This window comes from Neomonachus schauinslandi, chromosome X (genome assembly GCF_002201575.2).
Source record: "Neomonachus schauinslandi chromosome X, ASM220157v2, whole genome shotgun sequence".
In the NCBI taxonomy this organism is placed as follows: domain Eukaryota; kingdom Metazoa; phylum Chordata; class Mammalia; order Carnivora; family Phocidae; genus Neomonachus; species Neomonachus schauinslandi.
In genome coordinates this window covers 116946116-116959756 of record NC_058419.1, presented here as the reverse complement: position 1 = coordinate 116959756, position 13641 = coordinate 116946116, and the positions used below count along the sequence as shown (strand labels likewise).

At 43.9% G+C, this 13641-nt stretch overlaps 1 non-coding gene across 1 annotated transcript; it reads left to right on the top strand.

Moving 5' to 3' along the window:
- Positions 1–225: 225 nt before the first annotated feature.
- On the top strand, positions 226–332 carry LOC123323502. Its single transcript, XR_006539442.1, has one exon. It is a non-coding gene; the product is annotated as a U6 spliceosomal RNA (small nuclear RNA).
- The last annotated feature ends 13309 nt before the right edge of the window (positions 333–13641 follow it).

Here is a 13641-nt window from a genome sequence, read left to right as displayed (position 1 = left end):
TATGTGGGCGTGTGTTTCCATTTTTCCTGTTGTCTTAGTTGGGGCCTCTGTAACAAAGTGCCATGGACGGAGTGGCTTATAAACAGCAGAAATTTATATCTCACAGGTCTGGAGGCAGGAAGACCAAGATCAGGGTGCCAGGCATAGTCAGGTTCTGGTGGGGGGCCTCTTGCAGGTCGGGGGAGGGCTGTCTTCTTGTTGTAGCCCCAGAAAGAGGGCACGAGAATGCTCGTTTTGGCAGCTCACACACTAAAACTGGACCACTACCGAGAAAATTAGCATGGTCCATGAGCAAGGATGACATGCCAGTTTGTGAAGTGGGCCATATTAAAAAAAAAAAAAAAAAAGGGTGAGGGGCGCCTGGGTGGCTCAGTCGGTTAAGTGTCTGCCTCAGCTCAGACACTGGGATGGAGCCCTGAGTCGGGCTCTCTACTCGGTGGTGAGTCTGCTTCTCCCTCTCCCTCTGAATAAATAAATAAATAAATAAATAAACAAAATCTTAAAAAAAAAAAAAGGAGGCGAGAGAGTCCTTTTATAAGGCACTGATCCCAATCCTGAGGGCTCCACCCTCATGACCTAATCACGTCCCAAAGCCCCACCTCCTTATACCATCATACTGGGGTTAGGCGTGGGAATGCTGAGGGCACGTTCTTCTTCTTCTTTTTTTTAAGATTTTACTTATTTATTTATTTATTTGAGAGAGAGTGCGCACGTGCATGCGTAGCGGGAAGAGGGAGAGAGAATCTGAAGCAGAGACTACGCTGAGTCCAGAGCCCAACATGGGGCTCGACCCCACCACCTTGAGATCATGACCTGAGCTGAAGCCAAGAGTCGGATGCTTAACCAACTGAGCCACCCAGACACCCCGAGTGCACGTTCATCTTATAAGAAACGACCAGTTTTCTAAAATGGCAGGACCATTTTCCATTGCCACTGGTAGGATTTCCAGTGGCTTCACATCCTTGGCAGCATTGTCAGTTAAAAAAAATCGTAACCATTCTTCCCTTTATGGTGGTATCTCATGCTGGGTTTAGTTCATATTTCCCTAATGACTAATGATGTTGAACATCTACCCATGTACTTCTTTGCTATCTGCCTCTCTTCTTTAGTGAAGTGTTTGATCCAATCTTTTGGTCATTTTTAAGTTGAGTTGTTTGTTTTTATTATTAGAATGTGAGAGTTGTTTAGATAATTCTGGATATGAGTTCAGATGTGTGATTTGTAAATATTTTCTCAGATACATGATTTGTAAATATTTTCTCCCTGTCTCGTCTTGCCTTTTCATTCTCCTACCGGGGTCCTATTGTACACTCTGAATCACTTTCACAATGCTGGGATTGTTCCGCGCCCCACTCCTGACCCCTCCACCATCTTGGACAGCAGAGTAAGGAGCTAGGAGGTGCCACTGGCTTTCACCCAATCCTTAGTACTCTGGCTGGGGGTTAAGGTCAGTCTCCCGAAAACAGAATGTTCACCTAACCAATGGACACTTCACTCTCTAACTGTGCTGTGTGCCTAGAATAATTTGTAAAGTTTGATTGACATGCAGATTTCCAAATTCCACTCCTAGATATGTTTTATTCAGTAAGTGTGTGGTGACAATAACCCAGATTATCTAGATAGGGGTGGCTTGGGATGATCTCTTGAGAAACCCTGAGACTCCAGTGCTGCTGACAATGTGTCACGTCCTCTGTGGTCAGGATGCCAAGTCCGGGCCTAAACAAACCGGCGTGGGAGAAGTCAGAGGAGGGAGACGTGACCACACAACTGGACAAAAAGAAGAAACACCAAGGATGCAGCAATTTGAGGACATTTTCACCAAACATTTGCCCATCCCTTCATCTGTCTCTCTCCGCTAGTATAGGCATGTCTTAATTCTGGGCAGATATCTTTTAAAAGTGACTTTCGAGTGTGATATTTGTTTTGAATAGATACTGGAGGGAAAATGTGGCTAAGAAGTAAATGATGGCACATTAAGTAAATTCTTAACCTTGATCATGAATAATAACATCTTTTCCTTATGTCAGGTCCAAGGCCACAGGAGATTCTGGTCCATTTTTTTTTTTTTGAGATCCACCCTACCTAATGGAAGTCATCCTGAACTTTTTACTGGGGATATGTGGAGCATCTTTTGTCTAATGATAAAAATTTGGGGCCACGGGCAGAACTTAACACTGCATATTTTCGAACTAGGCCATGAGGAACGTTGGAGTATGAGTCATTACCAGTTTTTACAGAAAAGGAAACACAGTAGCACCCCAACACCCAACTCCATGCCGTCCAGGCATCCAGCTGTTTGGGCCGTGTGACACCGAACCATCAGTAGGCCTGAGGTCTTTCCTGAATTGGACACGCTGTTCTGACATTGCATAATTACAAGCAGCGTGATTTAAGTTTTATCTACAGACAGAAACCAGTTGGGACTGACCTGATTTTCCGTGTTAATTAATCAGATGTTATTGTTCAAACTTGTTGGTGCCTCTCAGCTGAAATAATTTGTTCTTTTAATCCTGCGGTGGAATGTTTCTTTAAATCACAACTAGTTGACAAATCTCCTAGGGTAGGGCACTGTGTGCTCTAGCAAACCTGAGCGATCAACGATTGCCAATCAAAGATGGCGCAGGAGGACAAAGCCTGGAACGGGAGGCAAGAGACATGGATTCTGCTGCTTGCTGGGGCCGAACTATGCCTCCTTAAGCTTTCAGGAGAGTGGATACTTAAGGAAACGTAAATTTGTAGGAAGACTAACACCAAAATGGTTAACTACTCTCTCTAAATATAATCCATGCCCCCAAAGCAGGCAAGCAAACAAAACAGTCACAACGATATGAGTGTACCTCCCATACAAAGGGGACCTGAAACCAGGAAGTCACAGGGTTCAACGAGGTAAGCAGAGAATTATTTTCTTTACTCTGAAGTGTTATTCAAGTTATGTATAATGAATACTGACAACGTAGAAAATAAGGAAAAGACCAATCAGTAAATACAGTCAATTAAAATTCTGCTACTCAGTGAAAACTACCATTAGCCTCTCAGGGTCTATGCTTCTGTGGGTCCACACATGTTCCTGATCCAGGGGTATTTCGAACAGCTACTGTGCATGCCAAGAAATGTGCGTCTTCACGATCCATTTAAACAGCCTTACCGTATTCTGCTATGGGCTCGCAGATGTTAGCAGCTCACCCATTCAGTGCTTCCTATGTGCCCGACACTGTTGTAAAGCCCTCTAACACCATCCCTGTGAGGTAGGTGGTATGAGGACAGGGAAACCGAGCTAAGGAAAGATTGATTCACTTGTTAGCTGAACTTCAACCCCAGATGGTCTGGTTCTAGAGTTCAAGTTCTTAACACCTGGCCATATTGCTTCTCACCGCATCGCCTTGGTTATTTAAGTTCCAGATTTCATCCTTTCAAACAGTGCAGTGTAGGCCCGTAATGCCTCACAGGACTGGTGGGGAAGGGCGGAGGCAGAAGGCAGAGCGTGGATACTGGATGACTTTTCAATAGGAGGGTACGAGGGGGGCATTCTTTTGGGTGAGATCAGATTAGAAGGTGTTCACTCTCAGGGTAAAAGCTAGGCAAGTCCATGAACTCGGCGCAGTTCCTGCGGGGAGGGCTGCTTTGGGGCCCGTGCCAAAGGCAGATCTGCAGTGCTGCAGGGGAGGGGGCCCCCCCACTAATGCCCTGGATTCTCTGTAGCAGAAAACAGCCACTCCTCAGTAGGAAAGAGTAGCCCTGGTGATCAAAGTGCAGGGCCAGTATTCTGCAGACTGCATGCACTCTGACCTCTTGCAAAGAGAAAGAGAAGTCCTTAGCAATTGGAGTATCAGCTTTAAGACCAGGAAGTGACTATTCATTTGGGACTGGGTGTGGTGGGAAAGAGAGCAAAGAATTACTCACAGCCCAGCAGCGGGGCGGAGAGGAGGGAGGAGACTAGAGCCTGAGAGCCAGGCCCGCTCTTCTCTGTGGGCCTTGCAGACCCTGCTGGCTCACCCAGGACCCAGGGGTTTCTGCACTAATGTCCACCTGCTAACGCGCACAGCTGACCTGGGGGGGTGAAGGTGGGGCTGAGGGTTGCTAGCACGCAAGTGAAGAGGTAGATAAATACACTATAAAGAGTGATGAGAATCTGAATAAATCTTACCTCAAAGAAGCTCTTCGAATGGCTAGGATCCACGTGAAAAGATGCTCAGCGTAATCGGACATTAGGGAAATGCATAGGAAAACCACAATAAGATCTCACTTCACACCCAGGAGGGGGGCTATGATCTAGAAGACAGACAATAACGAATGTTGCTGAGGATGTGGAGAAACTGAACCCTCATACACGGCTGGTGAGCATGTAATATGGTGCAGCCACTTTGGAAAGCAGTTTGACAGTTCCTCAAAAGGTTAACATTTACGTAGCATGTGACCAGCAATTCCTCTTGCAGTATATACCCGAGAGAAATGAAAACTGGTCTGCACAAAAATGTGAACAAATGTCAATAGAGGCATTTAAAAAAAAAAAGATTTTATTTATTTATTTGTCAGAGCACAAGCAGGGGGAGCTGCAGGCAGAGGGAGAAGCAGGCTCCCAGTGGGGAGCCCGACGCGGGGCTCGATCCCGGGGCCCCGAGATCATGACCTGAGCGAAGGCAGACGCTTAACCGACTAAGCCACCCAGGTGTCCCAGAGGCTTTTTTTTTTTTTTTTTTAAAGATTTTACTTATTTGAGAGCGAGAATGAGAGATAGAGAGAGCATGAGGTGGGGGAGGGTCAGAGGGAGAAGCAGACTCCCCGCTGAGCAGGGAGCCCGATGCGGGACTCAATCCCGGGACTCCAGGATCATGACCTGAGCCGAAGGCAGTCGCTTAACCAACTGAGCCACCCAGGCATCCCCCCAACCTGTATTTTAAATAGCTCTCTCTTTTTGAATTGTTAGGGCACAAATAGGTTGCTGTTCTAGCTAATAAAACCAGATGGAGATCATTAACTTAAAACTTTAGAATTTATTAGCATGCATTTCTTTCTTTTTTATTTATTATGCATGGTAGGAAAATGAGGACATCAAAATCCTTCTCTAATGAGACAAAAGGCGTGCATTATCATGTAAATAATAATGTAAGCTTTTGACTTTTTAGCGGATCGTGATCGTATTCTCTCGCTTCTAGGAATTAACAACTATAGGACACAAGTGGAGAATTAAGCTCTCTTATTAATGTTCAGTAGCATATTTATATCCCACACAGGTTACTAGGAATCCTTTTGGCCTCTTGGTTAAAACTGAAGAAGTTATTGGGATTAATGATTGCAGTTCAGACACTCCCAAATGAGAAGAGATGGGCTTTCCCGGCCTCAGGCAAATGGGGAACACAGCTGTGCGGGAAGACAGCTGGAGGATGTGCGTACATCCTGGAACTCCAGGCCTAGGCGGTGGGGACAGAACAGGCTTAGGTGTGGCACCTGCCAGGGTCCCAGGGATGCCCGGGTGTTGGTGCACCTGTTCTGAGTTCCTTGATAGTGGGAGGCCTGTGAAACTTCTAGAAGAGCCAGGGTCTCATCTGGGGATGGCAGCGTCACTGGGAAGAAACTTCCCTCTACAGCTCCTGGCATTGACATTAGCAAGACAAGAAGCAAAATATGTGGAGCAGCAGTTAAAAAAAATTACAATAGAAGATTCAGGTGTGCGTGCATGCGTGCATGTGTGTGCGCGCACGCACACACACACACACACACCAAGCACCATTCTAAGGAACTTCAAACACATTGAACCTTGTTGAAGAGAGAAGGTCAGAAAGCCTGGATTCTTTTCATAACTTAATTACCATTATCTTTGAATACGTTCCATTGTCTGGATACGTATCTGGAATACGTTTCATTGAGTCTCGTAGTGATAAACTTTCGGGGTTCTTTCATCCTTTTTGCATGACAATGCTGCAGCAAACTTTCTGTATCCACACATCTACATCTCTGTTGGGACAAAAATTATATGCCATTTAAACTGCAACAGATGTCACCAAATTGTTCTCTGAAAATGTTGAGAAAATTTACATGTCCCCCGAAAAGTGTGTGAATGTCTACCAACGTTCTTGCCACTACTGGGTGTTGTAAAATTTCAACTTTGGGGGCCACTCATAGTTTAAAACAGTATCTCATTGTTGTCTTGATTTGTAATTCTTCAATTATAGGTGAGAGTGAGTATCTTTTCAGAAGTTCACTGGCCATTTGCTTTCTTCCCCACCCTCTTCTCCTCCAGAAACTTCCTGTTTGCCAGATTTCTATTGGATTATCCATCTTGTTCTTACTGATTGGCGTGAGCTCACTTTCATTCATGTTGCAATGTTTTTCTCAGTCTTTGGCTTTAGAAATAAAATTTTCTGAAATAAATTCATATTTTTATGTAGCTAGATGTATAAATAATTTCCTTTATGGCTTCTGAATTTTACATCTTGCCTAGACGGCCCTACTTTGCATCAAGATTTAAAGAGTAGTCACTTTATAGAATTATCATATGATCTAGTAATTCCACTCTTAGGTGTATACCCCAAAGAATCAACAACAGGGAGTCAGACAGATAACGTGTACACCAACGTTCACAGCAGCATTGGTCATGATAGCTCAAAAGTCAAAACAAGTCAAGTGTCCATCAACAGACGAATAGTTGAACAAAATGTGGTCTATCCATACAGTGGAATAGTATTCAGCCATAAAAAAATGGATGAAATTCTAATACGTTCTACAACACGATTGAACCCTGGTAACATTACACCAAGTGAAATAAGCCAGTTGCAAAAGGACAAATATTATATGATTCCACTCACATGAGGTACCTGGAAGAGGCAAATTCGTAGAGACAGAAAGTAGAATCGTGATTACCAGGCGCTAAGGAAAGAGGGGGTTGGGAAATTATTATTGAATGCATACAGAGTTTCTGTTTGGGATGATGGGAAACTTCTGGAGACGCATAGTGGTGATGATTGTGCAACACTGTGAATGTACCTGATGCCACAAGTCTGGCCTTTCTTTCTTTCCTTCCTTCTGTCTTTGCTTGATTCATTTGCTTATCTTCTGCTTTGAGTCACCATGGTTTAAATGCTTCTCCCATGGGGCGCCTGGGTGGCTCCGTTGTTAAGCGTCTGCCTTCGGCTCAGGTCATGGTCCCAGGGCCCTGGGATCGAGCCCCGCATCGGGCTCCCTGCTCCTCGGGAGGCCTGCTTCTCCCTCTCCCATTCCCCCTGCTTGTGTTTCCTCTCTCGCTGTGTCTCTCTCTCTGTGTCAAATAAATAAATAAAATATTAAAAAAATAAAAAATAAAAAATAAATGCTTCTCCCATGTATCACAGAGAGTTGGAAGTTTTTTTTTAAATTCAATCGGAGAGATTTTTAAAAAATAAAATAGAGTTATGTTTATTTCATTCACTTCTATTGTTATATGTTTGGGCTTAATTCTGTAATCTTATTTTATCTTTCCTGATTTTTAAAATATATAATCATGTGAGTTTTTCATCTGATAATTTAGAAGATTTATATTCATATTTTAGTACCTTGAGGGACCGCCTCACAAATCGAAATACTAAACATTTCAATGACTGTATAATAATCCATCCTATGATAAAATCCTAATTTACTTTTATCATTTCCTTTTGTTATAAATTTAGATTGCTTCCACTGTTCTGCGAATGTGGGGTAGTGTTCTGATAAACATCCTTGGGCTCACGTCTTCTCTTCCTATATCTCAGATTCTCTCCATAGAATAGATTCAAAGGATAGAATAATGATGTCAGAGAATTTTAATATTGCAAACTCCTGATCTCTATTGTAAAATTATTTTCCATACATTCTGTGACAATATATACTCCAAACATTCACATAATTGGGAAGAAAAAAAGTCTTAGTTGATAAGAAGAGATTTCCCAAATCTTAGCCTTAAGGCCAAAATAGCCTTGGGATAAAAGTGTCCCCTATGGTTGGCATTCTGAAACAAGTTACCAGAGAGAGTTCCATAGCCAATTAGCTTCACTTCCATCAAATTTTGGACTCCTCTTCTTGATGAAGGATTTCAGAGATGGTATCTCTCCTATTTCTATGGATTTCTTATACCACAAATAGCCCTAATTACAAGCGACTTTAGTCTTTTTTTTTTTTTTTTTAATTGCAGTGGAAAAAGAAGAGTGTTCTGCAGATCTTTTAAACAAACACAAAGGGTTTATGTTTCTGGAAACTTCTGTATAATCCAATGAAGTTTCACCGGGTTGTAATGAAGTGCAAATCAAGAAATTAACTGAGGAAAAATTGCATCACGGAGGTTCTGGCTTCTATTTCACACCAGCAGGGCTCAGAGGTTCTTGCAGGAAGTGGCTTGGCACCTAGAGTATCACTGAGTGACTTGGGGCTCAGCTCTGTAGGCATAGGATTTTAATAGACGATGGAATAGAAAGTCTCCTTTAGATTCGTTCAAGTGACGTGGCATCTTCAGAAGAAAAAGAATTCAGGGTATTTGTGTTGTTCCTCGCTTCTATAATCTCGCTTGTTTACATAAGCTCTTTAGAGTCTCCATGTGAACTTTCCAAAGCATTCCACAGCGATGTCCAGTGATAAGTTCTCTTTGCTGTATCTGTAACCAAAGCCCACGTGAAAGAGGAATTTATAGTGCCCCCCTGTCACGGTCCAAAATCTGAAAGGGGTATTAAATACTATATGTCCATGCTTCTCCGCCCCTCATCCTCTCCAAATTTTGAGTAGGAAACACATTAGACTTCTTCTGCCTGTAATTTTTCCCCAGGCTGACTACCTTCCTTGTAGGCCAGGGGTCCGCAGACTCCGGCCCATGGCCCAAATCCAGCCCACTGTCTGTGTTTCTAGAGCCTGGGAGCTGAGAATAGTTTTTACGCTTTCAAATGATTGAAGAAAAAAAAGAAAATCAGAAGAAGATGAATATCTCATGACATGAAAATTACATGAAATTCAAAATTCATTGTCCACAAATAAAGCTGTATCGTAACACGGCCAGGCACGATCATTTACATATTATCCATGGCTGCTTTCGAGCTACACCCGCAGAGTTAAGTAGTTGTGACAAAGACAGAGATTCTGGGCCTGCAAAGCCAAAAATATTTATTAACTGGACCTTTCCAGAAAAAGTTTGCTAATGTCTGTTCTACAGGATTTATTAGATTCTGAAGGCTTGCTGAGAGCCGCTAACATGGCCCAGGACATCACATTTGCTCGAAGTTGGAGCAATTGATCCCCAATTACAATGATCCACTACCGTGGTCCAGACTTCATAGACTCCTCCAATGCGAGCATCTCCTTGTCGGTTCTTCTCTGCCCACTGAGGGATCAAGTCCTTTTCAACTGCTAAAAATTCTGTAGTAGTAGGGTGCACAGTGGGCTAAGCGTGTGAGTGTAAATAACGTTGTAGTGAGCTAATGTCTCCAGAAATATGGTCTAAACGGTGCTTCTCAAACTTTAACGTGCATTTCTATTACCCGGAGCTCTTATTAAAATGCAGATTCTGATTCAGCAGATCTGAGGTGGGCCTGGGGTTCTGCCTTTCTGCCAGGCTCCCAGGTGATGCTGCTGCTGTTGGTCCACAGGCCACGCTTCGGGTGGCCAGGGTCCCACGCCACCGATATCTCTTTCTTCAACTGACTTCGTTCGCTGCCTTTTCATCTTTGAATGTCTGTAATACCAATAAAAATATTCCCGAATTGTGATGGATGGCTTATATATTCTGTCTTTTTTTTTTTAAGATTTTTAATTTATTTATTTGAGAGAGAGAGAATGAGAGAGAGCACATGAGAGGGGGGAGGGTCAGAGGGAGAAGCAGACTCCCCACCGAGCAGGGAGCCCGATGCGGGACTCGATCCCGGGACTCCAGGATCATGACCTGAGCTGAAGGCAGTTGCCCAACCAACTGAGCCACCCAGGCGCCCTTATATATTCTATCTTATCAATCATCTCCTTACCTCATGACTTACACCTCTTATTATAAATAGACTGTTTTCTAGAACTCGGATAGTAAATCTCTCCTATTTCGACCAAATCATGCATTGGGCTCACTTTGCCTTCAGGCCCCTGGTGCTTTTGTCTTTTCTCATCCCCTCTTTTCTTACGGGCCCCAGGTGTAAACCTCCTAAGCCTTCCTACTCTTGTCTTACTTCTGGGATCAATCCCCATCCTGGTTCCTCCCCTCACCCTTGGGCCTCTACAAGTCCCTCTGCCCTCCAGCCTGACGAACACAGGAGTCTTAAAGAACCTTAGGGAACATCCACTCCAGCTCCCTCATTTTGCAGGTGAGCACACTGTGACCTAGAGAATAGAGGTCACACTCCCAAGGTAACCACCTTTCAGCCCTTGAACTTGGCTCTCTCAAGCCTCGATGGCCTAAAAAGTCATCAACAAGGAACTGTTCAGTTGGCATCAGGGTACATGTGTGTCACACTTCCCTGCTAACATATTTGCAGTGAAGCAGGATCTTTCTGGAGTGATTCTAATGGTCATGGCTCCAGATACCATGATGGGGCAGCTGGGGACAATAGCTTGGAAGCTCTGGGCCTTTTTCCCCACCTCAAATCTACACTGAAACGGATTGTTCCCTTGGCTTCCTGCATTAGAGAAATGGAGGTAAAATTCACATAACCGAAAATTAAAAAGAGAACAATTCAGTGGCATTTGGTAGATTCACAGTGTTGTGCAACCATCACCTCTGTCTTGTTCCAAAACATTTAATCAACCTAAAGGGAAATGCGTTAGCAATTACTCCTCATTTCCCCACCCCCAGGTCCTGGCAACCGCCAATCTGCTTTCTGTCTCTATGGATTGGCCTATTCTGGACATTTCATATAAATAGAATCATACAATATAGGACCTTTTATGGCTGGCTTCTTTCACTTGGCAGAATGGTTTTGAGGTTCATCCATGTTGTTACATGTATCAGTGCCTCATTCCTTGTTATGCCCAAATAATCTTCCATTGGCTGCATATACCACGATTTATCCATTCGTCCATTGATGGGCATTTGAGTTGTTTTGACCTTTTGGCTATTGTGAACAGTGCTGCTGTAAACATTGCTGGATAACTATCTGCTTGAACCCCTGTTTTCAATTCTTCTGGGTAGACACCTAGGTGTGAAATTGCTGGGTCATATGGCAGAGTCTTGTTTAACTTTTTGAGGATCTGAATTTCATTTTAGTGGTTTTACTCTTTTCCCGTGCTATCACACTATTTCACCATAAGGATAAATGAAAATAATGAGGCACTGGAGAAGTATCTCACTGTTTAGTATCTTTACCACTCCTCCACCAAATGCCTTTAGCCACATCAGCAAATTTCAATTTATATTGTTTATTTTCCCAGTCCACAACTTAACAGAGCAGTTTCTGAAGGGCCAGAGATTCATCTCACACCAGCAAGCAGGAAAGTGGATGAGAGAAAACACAGAGCCTGGATAACCTTCCAGTTGCCCCTAAATAATCCAGGATCGGGGCTGGCTTCATGGGCATGTGACCTGTGTAGTCACACTGAGCCCCCCCACTCAGAAGGACCCCGTTCAGCTTGGTTCAATTCTCTACTGTCTCTGGCTTGAAGATCTTAATCATTTTTGAACACAGGCCTCACATTTTCATTTTCCACTGGGCCCCATAAATGACGTAGATGGCCCTACCGAGAATCGAGAGTTTCTATCTTATAGCCATCCTGTACCCTGAACGACAAGTTCTAAACTCTAAAATAAATTCTAAAATGGGAATAAAAACAGATACGTCTGTCACTCAAGGCGGAAGCATTCTAAATGTGGGTGGCTACTAAACAGAACGGTAATAGAATAACTCAATTATATTTAAAAATACAGACCACAGACCAAAGCCAGACAGTTTTCCACAAATGAAGTTGCTGTGTCTACTATTGTTGGCCTGAGAAACAAACTCCAGAAAGCCATCAGAGGAAACCAAACCCAAATAAGGACAAAGAGCAAACACATTCCTTCTGCTCTCCAAGGAAAAGTGGAGAGGTTTCTGTTCTTATGACTTCAGGTACAATGGAGCAATGTCCCTTGTGCTTGGAAGAGCCTGGTAAAATGGGGAGCCGAAAGCAGTTTCAAGAGAGGAACTTCAAGAGAGGAACAGGACACTTTCGCAATCGGCTGCTAAGCCTTTCCACCATCTTTGTGTCACAGGAGAAATCAGGGTTCGTGGACTTGAGGAAAAATTAATGTGTTATTGATCAGCCTAAAGCCTGCCCTGCCCTTTCCAGTATAAGCAAGGAGAGGAGGGCCTGGATTTTTCCTAAGATAAGAGTAAACAGGTTTTTAGTTCAGGATAGAATCACAACTGGCCAAAAAGCCAGTGTTACCTGCTCTGTCTGCCAGCTCTCAGTGGACTCAGCAATTGCTCGGTTGTGACGTCTTTAAAGAAATCTGGCCAACCACACCTCTTCGCAAACTTGCCTTAGTGAAAACAATCTGCAGAAGACAGGGTGGAAGACGGTATCGTAGGAGACAGATCCTCCAGGAGAACGATTAGCCTAACTGTCCTGTCCAGAGGATTAGCAGTGATGTGATTATGTAATCGTACTGCATGTTTCAAGGGGGCGTCATAAATGGCAAATGACAATTTGGCATCAGGCAGCAGTTTGGGGAGTAACCCCTATCAGGAGGAGCCAGAAGGACTCACTTTTGTAGGGAGAGAAGAGAGAGGGGGGCACCTGGGTGGCTCCGTCGGTTAAGCATTGGGCTCTTGGATTTGGCTCAGGTCCTGATCTCATGGCTCATGGGATCGAGCTCAGTGGGAGTCTGCTTGGATATCCTCTCCCTCTGTCCCTTCCCCCGCACTCGCTCATGATCTCTCTCTCTCAAATAAATAAATCTTAAGAAAAGAGAGAGAGAGAGAGAGAGAGAGAGAGAGAGAGAGAGAGGGGTGTTTGGCAGTGGTGAGAAATACAACATATCTGTGGTTTCTTATAAGGAGTTTTTTATACGTTTCCAAGAACATCCGTCCACATCCCTGATTGTCTTTAACTGTTCCTAGTCTGAGTTAGAAACAACCAAACAAAAAGGCTTAAGGCAGAACTAATAAGGGCAGGCTCATCCGTAGTCCCTAATTTCCCTGAGTTTTGTGGGAGGGAGCGTCTGCAGTAGCTTTGCATTCTACTCTCTCAGGCTCCATGTGCAAAACCGGGCCTGTTCTCACACAGTTCTTGGTGCAGCAGGACAGACCTCGGACACACTGACCTCCTTGCCTTCTGGGCACGTGAATTCATTCTGGGCTGTGGTCAGGTGCACCGCCTATGTCTTTGCCTATGTAATTGACTCCTCCAGTTTTAAAAATCCTCACCGCTCTGATCTGTCTGGAATTGCTTGAACTTGATTCTGTTGGAAGGTAAAATGAGATTATAGTTGCTTTTTTACTTATCTGTCTCCCCCACCGGAATGTATTCCTCGAGGGCAGGTGTCTCATTATATTGACCATTATGTTCCCAGGGTCGGGAACAAGCTCGGCACACAGTAAGTGCAAATAGTAGTAAATGCTTCCTGGGGTTTTGCCAGATGAATGAAGTGGAGACCCTTTCAAGACCTTTCATGGCCCAGCAAGTACAGTATAGCGTGGTGCTTTGGAGCAGAGCTTACAGAACTGGGTTACTTGGGTCCTAGCTCTGTCTCTT